Genomic DNA, 11,276 nt, shown 5'->3' on the forward strand with positions numbered 1-11,276 from the left:
GGGGGTTCGGTAACCCCTCGGTACTCCGGTAAAATCCCGATTTCACCCGGAACACTTCCGATATCCAAATATAGGCTTCCAATACATCAATCTTCATGTCTCGACCATTTCGAGACTCCTCGTCATGTTCGTGATCACATTCGGGACTCCGAACAATCTTTGATACATCAAAACTCATAAACTCATAATATAACTGTCATTGAAACTTTAAGCGTGCGGACCCTACGGGTTCGAGAACTATGTAGACATGACCGAGACACGTTTCCGGTCAATAACCAATAGCGGAACCTGGATGCTCATATTGGCTCCTACATATTCTACGAAGATCTTTATCGGTCAAACCGCATAACAACATATGTTGTTCCCTTTGTCATCGGTATGTTACTTGCTCGAGATTCCATCATCGGTATATCAATACCTAGTTAAATCTCGTTACCGACAAGTCTCTTTACTCGTTATGTAATGCATCATCCCATAACTAACTCATTAGCTATATTGCTTGCAAGGCTTATAGTGATGTGCATTACCGAGAGGGCCCAGAGATACCTCCCTGACAATCGGAGTGACAAAACCTAATCTCGAAATACGCCAACTCAACATGTACCTTTGGAGACACCTATAGAGATCCTTTATAATCACCCAGTTACGTTGTGACATTTGGTAGCACACAAAGTGTTCATCCGGTAAATGGGAGTTGCATAATCTCATAGTTGTAGGAACATGTATAAGTCATGAAGAAGAAAGCAATAGCAACATACTAAACGATCAAGTGCTAAGCTAACGGAATGGGTCAAGTCAATCACATCATTCTCCTAATGATGTGATCCCATTAATCAAATGACAACTCATGTCTATGGTTAGGAAACTTAACCATCTTTGATTCACGAGCTAGTCAAGTAGAGGCATACTAGTGACACTCTGTTTGTCTATGTATTCACACATGTATTATGTTTCCGGTTAATACAATTCTAGCATAAATAATAAACATTTATCATGATATAAGGAAATAAATAATAACTTTATTATTGCCTCTAGGGCATATTTCCTTCATTTTGCTTGTCTATGTTTGTTGTAGATAGATGGCTCGTGTTGTTGTTCCGTTGAATTTTAATGTGTTCTTTGAGAAAGCTAAGTTGAAAGATGATGGTAGCAATTAAATGGATTGGGTCCATAACTTGAGGATTATCCTCATTACTGCACAGAAGAATTACGTCCAGGAAGCACCGCTGGGTGCCAGGCCTGCTGCAGATGCAACTGACGATGTTAAGAACGCCTGGCAGAGCAAAGCTGATGACTACTCAATAGTTCAGTGTGCCATGCTTTACGGCTTAGAACCGGGACTTCAACGATGTTTTGAACGTCATGCAGCATATGAGATGTTCCAGGAGTTGAAGTTAATATTTCAAGCAAATGCCCGGATTGAGATATATGAAGTCTCCAATAAGTTCTATAGCTGCAAGATGGAAGAGAATAGTTCTGTTAGTGAACATATACTCAAAATGTCTGGGTATAATAATCACTTGATTCAACTGGGAGTTAATCTTCCTGATGATAGTGTCATTGACAGAATTCTTCAATCACTGCCACCAAGCTACAAGAGCTTCGTGATGAACTATAATATGCAAGGGATGAACAAGACTATTCCCGAGCTCTTCGCAATGCTAAAAGCTGCGGAGGTAGAAATCAAAAAGGAGCATCAAGTGTTGATGGTCAACAAGACCACCAGTTTCAAGAAAAAGGGTAAAGGGAAGAAGAAGGGGAACTTCAAAAAGAACGGAAAACAAGTTGCCGCTCAAGAGAAGAAACCCAAGTCTGGACCTAAGCCTGAGACTGAGTCCTTCTACTGCAAGCAGACTGGTCACTGGAAGCGGAACTGCCCCAAGTATTTGGCGGATAAGAATGATGGCAAGGTTAACAAAGGTATATGTAATATACATGTTATTGATGTGTACCTTACTAATGCTCGCAGTAGCACCTGGGTATTTGATACTGGTTCTGTTGCTAATATTTGCAACTCGAAACAGGGACTACGAATTAAGTGAAGATTGGCTAAGGACGAGGTGACGATGCACGTGGGAAATGGTTCCAGAGTCGATGTGATCGCGGTCGGCACACTACCTCTACATCTACCTTCGGGATTAGTTTTAGACCTTATTTGATGCCAGCGTTAAACATGAACATTATATCTGGATCTTGTTTGATGCGAGACGGTTATCCATTTAAATCAGAGAATAATGGTTGTTCTATTTATATGAGTAATATCTTTTATGGTCATGCACCTTTGAAAAGTGGTCTATTTTTATTGAATCTTGGTAGAAGTGATACACATATTCATAATGTTGAAGCCAAAAGATGCAGAGTTGATAATGATAGTGCAACTTATTTGTGACACTGTCGTTTGGGTCATATTGGTGTAAAGCGCATGAAGAAAGTCCATACTGATGGACTTCTGGAATCACTTGATTATGAATCACTTGGTACTTGCGAACCATGCCTCATGGGCAAGATGACTAAAACGCCGTTCTCCGGAACTATGGAGCGAGCAACAGATTTGTTGGAAATCATACATACTGATGTATGTGGTCCAATGAACATTGAGGCTCGTGGTGGGTATCGTTATTTCCTCACCTTCACAGATGACTTGACCAGATATGGGTATATCTACTTAATGAAACATAAGTCTGAAACATTTGAAAAGTTCAAAGAATTTCAGAGTGGAGTAGAAAATCATCGTAACAAGAAAATAAAGCTTCTACGATCTGATCGTGGAGGTGAATATTTGAGTTACGAGTTTGGTTTACATTTGAAACAATGCGGAATAGTTTCACAACTCATGCCACCCGGAACACCACAACGTAATGGTGTGTCCGAACGTCATAATCGTACTTTACTAGATATGGTGCTATCTATGATGTCTCTTACTGATTTATCGCTATTGTTTTGGGGTTATGCTTTAGAGACGGCCGCATTCACGATAAATAGGGCACCATCAAAATCTGTTGAGACGACGCCTTATGAACTGTGGTTTGGCAAGAAACCAAAGTTGTCGTTTCTTAAAGTTTGAGGCTGCGATGCTTATGTGAAAAAACTTCAACCTGATGAGGTCAAACCCAAATCGGAGAAATGTTTCTTCATAGGATACCCAAAGGAGACTATTGGGTACACCTTCTGTCACAGATCTGAAGGCAATACTTTTGTTGCTAAATTTGGATCCTTTCTAGAGAAGGAGTTTCTCTCGAAAGAAGTGAGTGGGAGGAAAGTAGAACTTGATGAGGCAACTGTACCTGCTCCCTTATTGGAAAGTAGTTCATCACAAAAACCGGTTCCTGTGACAACTACACCAATTAGTGAGGAAGCTAATGATATTGATCATGAAACTTCAGATCAAGTTACTACCGAACCTCGTAGGTCAACCAGAGTAAGATCCACACTAGAGTGATACGGTAATCCTATTCTGGAGGTCATGTTACTTGACCATGGCGAACCTACGAACTATGAGCAAGCGATGATGAGCCCAAATTCCGCAAAATGGCTTGAGGCCATGAAATCTGAGATGGGATCCATGTATGAGAACAAAGTATGGACTTTGGTTGACTTGCCCGATGATCGACAAGCCATCGATAATAAATGGATCTTCAAGAAGAAGACTGCCGCTGATGGTAATGTTACTGTCTACAAAGCTCGACTTGTTGCGAAAGGTTTTCGACGGGTTCAAGGGGTTGACTACAATGAGACTTTCTCACCCGTAGCGATGCTTAAGTCTGTCTGAATCATGTTAGCAATTGCCGTGTTTTATGATTATGAAATATGGCAAATGGATGTCAAAACTGCATTCCTGAATGGATTTCTAGAAGAAGAGTTGTATATGATGCAACCAGAAGGTTTTGTCGATCCAAAAGGTGCTAACAAAGTGTGCAAGCTCCAGCGATCCATTTATGGACTGGTGCAAGCCTCTCCGAGTTGGAATAAACGCTTTGATAGTGTGATCAAAGCATATGGTTTTATACAGACTTTTGGATAAGCCTGTATTTACAAGAAAGTGAGTGGGAGCTTTGTAGCATTTCTGATATTATATGCAGACGACATATTGTTGATTGGAAATGATATAGAATTTCTGGATAGCATAAAAGGATACTTGAATAAAAAAATTAAATGAAGGACCTCGGTGAAGCTGCTTATATATTAGGCATCAAGATCTATAGATATTGATCAAGACACTTAATTAGACTTTCACAAAGCACATACCTTGATAAAGTTTTGGAAAAGTTCAAAATGGATCAAGCAAAGAAAGGGTTCTTGCCTGTGTTACAAGTTGTGAAGTGAGTCAGACTCAATGCCCGACCACAGCAGAAGATAGAGAAAAAAATGAAAGATGTTCCCTATGCTTCAGCCATAGGCTCTATCATGTATGCAATGCTGTGTACCAGACCTGATGTATGCTTAGCAATAAGTTTAGCAGGGAGGTACCAAAGTAATCCAGGAGTAGATCACTGGACAGCGGTCAAGAATATCCTAAAATACCTGAAAAGGACTAAGGATATGTTTCTCGTTTATGGAGGTGACAAAGAGCTAGTCGTAAATGGTTACGTCGATGCAAGCTTTGACACTGATCTGGACGATTCTAAATCGCAAATCGGATACGTGTTTATATTGAACGGTGGAGCTATCAGTTGGTGCAGTTCTAAACAAAGCGTCGTGGCGGGATCTACATGTGAAGCGGAGTACATAGCTGCTTCGGAAACAGCAAATGAAGGAGTCTAGATGAAGGAGTTCATATCTGATCTAGGTGTCATACCTAGTGCATCCGGACCAATGAAAATCTTTTGTGACAATACTGGTGCAATTGCCTTGGCAAAGGAATCCAGATTTCACAAGAGAACCAAGCACATCAAGAGACGCTTCAATTCCATCCGGGACCAAGTCCAGGTGGGAGACATAGAGATTTGCAAGATACATACGGATCTGAATGTTGTAGACTTGTTGACTAAGCCTCTTGCACGAGCAAAACATGATCAGCACCAAGGCTCCATGGGTGTTAGAATCATTACTATGCAATCTAGATTATTGACTCTAATGCAAGTGGGAGACTGAAGGAAATATGCCATAGAGGCAATAATAAAGTTATTATTTATTTCCTTATATCATGATAAATGTTTATTATTCATGCTAGAATTGTATTAACCGGAAACATAATACATGTGTGACTACATAGATAAACATAGTGTCACTAGTATGCCTCTACTAGACTAGCTCGTTGATCAAAGATGGCTGTGTTTCCTAACCATGGACATGAGTTGTCATTTGATTAACGGGATCACATCAATAGGAGAATGATGTGATTGACTTGACTCATTCCGTTAGCTTAGCACTTGATCATTTAGTATGTTGCTATTGCTTTCTTCATGACTTATACATGTTCCTACAACTATGATATTATGCAACTCCCGTTTACCGGAGGAACACTTTGTGTGCTACCAAACGTCACAACGTAACTGGGTTATTATAAAGGAGCTCTATAGGTGTCTCCGAAGGTACATGTTGAGTTGGCGTATTTCGAGATTAGGATTTGTCACTCTGATTGTCGGAGAGGTATCTCTGGGCCCTCTCGGTAATGCACATCATTATAAGCCTTGCAAGCAATGTAGCTAATGAGTTAGTTAAGGAATGATGCATTACGTAATGAGTAAAGAGACTTGCCAATAACGAGATTGAACTAGGTATTGAGATACCGACGATCGAATCTCGGGCAAGTAACATACCGATGACAAAGGGAACAACGTATGTTGTTATGCGGTTTGACCGATAAAGATCTTCGTAGAATATGTAGGAGCCAATATGAGCATCCAGGTTCCACTATTGGTTATTGACCGGAGACGTGTCCCGGTCATGTCTACATAGTTCTCGAACCCGTAGGGTCCGCATGCTTAAAGTTAGATGACGGTTATATTATGAGTTTATGTATTTTGATGTACCAGAGATAGTTCGGAGTCCCGGATGTGATCACGAACATGACGAGGAGTTTCGAAATGGTCGAGACATGAAGATTGATATATTGGACGACTATATTCGGACACCAGAATGGTTCCGGGGGTTATCAGATATATACCGGAGTACCGGGGGGTTATCGGAACCCCCTCGGAGGTTATTGGGCCTCATGGGCCCAAGTGGTGGAAGAGGAGAGGCGACCAAGGGGCAGCCGCGCGCCCCTCCCCCCCAAGTCCGAATTGGACAAGGAGGGGGGGCGCCCCCTTTCCTTTCCCCCTCTCTCTCCTTCCCTCTCCTCTCCTACTCCAACAAGGAAGGGGGGAGTCCTACTCCCGGTGGGAGTATGACTCCTCATGGGGCGCGCCAAGGGTGGCCGGCCCGCTCCCCCTCCTCCACTCCTTTATATACGGGGAGGGAGGCACCCCCTTGAGACACAACAATTGATCCTTGAGATCTATTAGCCGTGTGCGGTGCCCCCCTCCAGCATATTCCACCTCGATAATATCGTAGTTGTGCTTAGGCGAAGCCATGCGTCGGTAGAACATCATCATCGTCACCACGCCGTCGTGCTGACGGAACTCTCCCTCGAAGCTCGGCTGGATCGGAGTTCGAGGGACGTCATCGAGCTGAACGTGTGCTGAACTGCCGTGCGTTCGGTACTTGATCTATCGGATCGTGAAGACATACGACTACATCAACCACGTTGTGCTAACGCTTCCGCTTACGGTCTACGAGGGCACATGGACACACTCTCCCCTCTTGTTGCTATGCATCACCATGATCTTGCGTGTGCGTAGGATTTTTTTTGAAATTACTACGTTCCCCAACATATACATGTCATGTAAATAGAAATCTTTTAATTTAGATATCTCTGAAAATTGTGATGACAAATGATCTATAATTCATATACCTTTTTTTTCTCTTCTACACGGCAACAATTACTTTCTATGAGATCATGGCATGTTAATTTCATGGAGCATGGCATTTGTAGTTTGTGCATCATGGGAAATTATCTCTCTTTTAGCAACAATGGTAAAATAATTAGTTTCTAATGGTACGTGGCAACCTAAGTTCATGGAGATTGGCAAATGTAGTTTACGGTGAACAGCATTTTTTTTATTAACATGGCAAATTTACCCAAATCCCCATGACAATATTTAACTTTTATTCCCATGGCAAGTTTTATCTTTTATTTGCCATGGATAATTTTCCTTTATTAACATTGAAAATTTGCCTAAATTCCGGCAATTTTTAGCTTTTATTGCCATGGCAATTTTTAACTTCTATTGGAGTTGGAGCCGGCCGTGTCAGAACGGAGTTCAAGGGGCCACCCGAGTCGACGCTAAGTATTTTTTGTTAAAAAAAAACCCCGACTCGATGCCCCTGGTTCCGGGTCCCACTCGTCAGACATATCCCCAACCTCCGCCTCTGCCTCGGTCGGAGCTGCGAAGCAACGCCGCCATCGCCGCCGTTGAGCGCCCGACACATCCCGCTCGAGCCCTCTGCTCTGCTCGACTTGTCCGTGCCGCGTGAGCATACAATCGAGCTTCCCGCAATCTGCTCTACTTGCCATGGCCGGAGGACCTACACACGAGTTTCCTTCTACCACTTCCCCAATTCCCCATTATTCAACGATCTAGCCCTTCGAGCTCTGGAGGCGAGCTTGGGATCGAGTCCCCCGTCACGCCGCCAATTGCCCTCGCCGGTGAGCCTCGTCCCATTCCATTTGTGTCAGAGTGCGCCATTTTCCCTCACTTAATATTCAGCTCGGAGGTCAAGATGGTCGTCGTCTCCATCAACCCCGCCGAAATTGTGGCTCCTCTACGGATGTACCCCCTATTCAGCCAGGCTGCCATCCGCGTGCACCCCATCACTGAGCAAGGATCACCGCCTGCATGCCTCGGACCATATCAGAGCCTGCTGCCTTTGCCGGTGAGTTTTATGAGAAAGGGTAGGTGAAAATGAGCGCGCTGTTTTGGCAGTAGCATTGCCGTACCGTGGCGGCATGGCTACCATTATGCCACCCTGCTAGGATAAGTTGTAACAAGGCTAAGCTCTTACTAAAAAAAGGGCTAGTATGAGTTTTCAAGTTGGATGTTAAAAGTTACTCCCTCAGCACCATAATATAAGAGAATTTTTAGCACTAGAGTAGAAATTACAAGTTAAGTAGAGAAAAACTAAAATATTATGATGCCTATTTCGATGGGCTACATATTATACCGATGCAGTGAGGGTACATTAAGATATATAGTTACAAGTTGGTACAAAATACATCTGTTTTCTTCAATCATATAAGCGTTACAATCTTCTAGTAGTAAATACAACTTTAGTCTTAAAGATAGACGTATATTATAATGCCTAGATGAGCAATGCGGCTCGTTTTCCTGAAACAAAAAAGGAACATGTTGAATGTGAGCTTCCAGCCATAGCTTGGAGCAGTCTTGGTATCGGGGGCATTGTGATCTCAACTAGCCCTTCGAGAATCTGAACCACCTGTCCCATTGTTGGCCGATCAAGCTCATCGTCTTGAAGGCACCAACACGCAACCTTGCAAGCAATTTCCACCTCGTCCAGATTGGCAGTACCATGTAGCTTGTGATCTACCAAACTCCCAACATCTCCTTCAACAAGCTTATGTGCAGCATGCACAGGAAAATAAACATCAGGGTTGCCACCACTAGGACATAAAGCGCATGAGTTCCTCCTTCCAGATACTATTTCCAGCAACACCATCCCATAGCTAAAAACGTCGGCTTTTGGTGTAATGTGAACACCCGTAAGCCATTCAGGCGCAAGGTACCCTATAGTTCCTCTCATTGTTGTCAATACTCGGCTATAATCCCTTCCTAAGAGTTTTGCCATCCCGAAGTCTGCAATTTTTGGAAGGAGTGAAGCATCAAGAAGTATGTTTTCTGGCTTGATATCACAGTGTATGATGCAGTCTCGGCAGCTGTCATGCAAGTAGGCTAATCCTCTTGCAACTCCTAGGCCTATCTGATATCTAGCAGTCCAATTCAAAACTGAACTGCTTTGAAATAGATGGACATCAAGAGAGCGATTTGACATGTATTCATAAACAAGCAACCTCTTGGAGCCCTCACAACAGAAACCAACAAGCTTAACTAAATTTATGTGCTGGACAGCTCCAATTGAGCTCACTTCAGCTCGGAATTGCTTCTCTCCTTGATAAGCACCATCAAGCCTCTTCACTGCTATGTCATTGGAGCCTTTTATAAGCCCCTTGAATACAGAACCAAAACTGCCTCCCCCCAACTTATCTGTGAAGTTTTTTGTTGCCCATTGTAAATCATTGTATCTAAATGCCATGATTCCAGTACAAACGTGAGATTCATTCATTATTTGACCAGAGCTCAACACTTTGTTTGTCCAAATCAACAATAAGAGGATGAGTGCAAACAAGCCTAGAGCAGAAACACCCAAACCAGTTGCAACTCCAATAGCAATCCCTCTTCTGTTGTTTCTCGAACTTTGTAGTACATCTTTAGCAGAAAGACGAAGGTGAAGAGTTTCTCCATTTGAAGTAGCAGTGCCACTGCATTTTAGTGCTCTTATGTTGAGCAATTCATTATGCCACATGAAACATCCATTGTTGCCAAAGGAGTATGCGGTGCAAGAGCAATCACTGAGGCAAACTTGTGCGCACTCATTCGCGCTTGCAGCAGCTTCTACTTTTGGGACATCCTGGGGCAGTTTAACACATGGCACAGAATAGAACTTGTCTGTGGTGTGTGTTGTGCTTTTGTTGCTCATGCAGTCTAACTGAGTATTTCTCGAGCACCCACCCGACCGATCTTCTAGCTCCCAATCCTTAGGGGATGTTATCTTGAAGCCCACCATACAATTGCAGTGTGGCACTTCATTATCAGTGCAAATTGTGAAAGGACCACAAATTGCATGGACATCACACTGAGCTCTTGGTTGGGTATTGATCATTAGCCAATCCTCTAAGCCCTTCATCCAAATGAATGCCTTTATTTGACCTGAGACGTCAACTACATGACGAGTAACCATATTTGGATCCATGTATTCATCTACTAAAGTATATGTCACGTACTTCTCACGGTCGCTGTCGACAAATTTTGGACTAATATAGTGGGCGGCTGACATCTCTGGAATGCAGTGAAATATTGGCCGTTCCACACACCGGTGGACCAGTAGTGTATGGATGAGTTCAATGCTACAAGAAATACCTGGTTAACACCACTGGGGTCTAACTGCTCACAATACACACCGGTAGCTGGGTCGATTATGTTTTTCCAAGAAACCAAACGTCGATTCAGGCCGGTGACCTTGTCCCATCCAAGTTTCGCCCCAGGGAAAAATGTATCTGTGGGGTGATCAAAGCTCTGCCACATAACCTCTGATGATTTTGAAGAGTCTGTCAGGATGAGATTTCCACTGCTCAACAGCCTAGCAGCAGAGCTATTTCTTGTGATGTTTGCTTGTGTAGACCAGATTACGGATTTGGCAGACCGGTTTAAGATGACAAGGTTGCCGTCGTGGGAGATTATGAGCTCCAGTGAGGTGGTGTTCTTGATGGGTCTATCCCTATTTGCAACCCATGCTGAAGTGAATTTGGGGACAGTGTTGAACCATATGCCGAGGTACCAGTTGGCAGTGTGTCTGGTCTGGAAGAAGCCGAGCGCGTACCTGCCATTGCTGGAGACGAGCTTGTTGTCGACGGCAAGCGCTTGGCCGGCCAAGATGGTGTCCGTCGCGGCAGAACTGGCAGGGATGCGTAGGCACAAGAGGATGGTGAAAGCAATGAGGAAGGGAGGCATGGTGAGCTGAGGGTGGCTAGGGTGTGCAAAGGCTTGTTGTTGCTGTTGTCGTTGTGCAGAGTCTGGATATGTGGAGACTGGGTGCTGAGCAGTCATGGCACTATGGAGTCAAGCGCAGCATCCAAACTAGTATACCGGGAGTCAAAAGTTTTTCTATTCCAGTGGTGGTGATGAAACGCTTCTTGCATGGCACGCAAGGCAGGATTCGCGTGGTGGAAATGGAAAGGGTGGAGGAAGAAGAACGCTGGGGACGTGAGCGCCAGACAGTTGGTTTACTGGTCGAAATCTCGACGTTGCTCTCCTCCGGTTACCCGGCGGGCAGGCCACAGAAGAGGTCTTTGCACCTGAAAAGCAATTCGTTGGTTACTATACGTACCCCAAAACTGTCTAAAGTTGAGATAGATACCGATGTGTATGTATGGCTTAATGATAAGAGTGACGTTGTTCCTTTTTGTTCCGTGTACATGTATTATTTGATTTATTAATAAT

The 11,276-nt window shown here is 43.5% G+C and overlaps 1 pseudogene; it reads right to left on the reverse strand.

Moving 5' to 3' along the window:
• Positions 1-8,218: 8,218 nt before the first annotated feature.
• Positions 8,219-10,863, reverse strand: LOC119340154 (annotated as a pseudogene).
• Positions 10,864-11,276: the final 413 nt, after the last annotated feature.

This window comes from Triticum dicoccoides, chromosome 7B (genome assembly GCF_002162155.2).
Source record: "Triticum dicoccoides isolate Atlit2015 ecotype Zavitan chromosome 7B, WEW_v2.0, whole genome shotgun sequence".
Taxonomy (NCBI): domain Eukaryota; kingdom Viridiplantae; phylum Streptophyta; class Magnoliopsida; order Poales; family Poaceae; genus Triticum; species Triticum dicoccoides.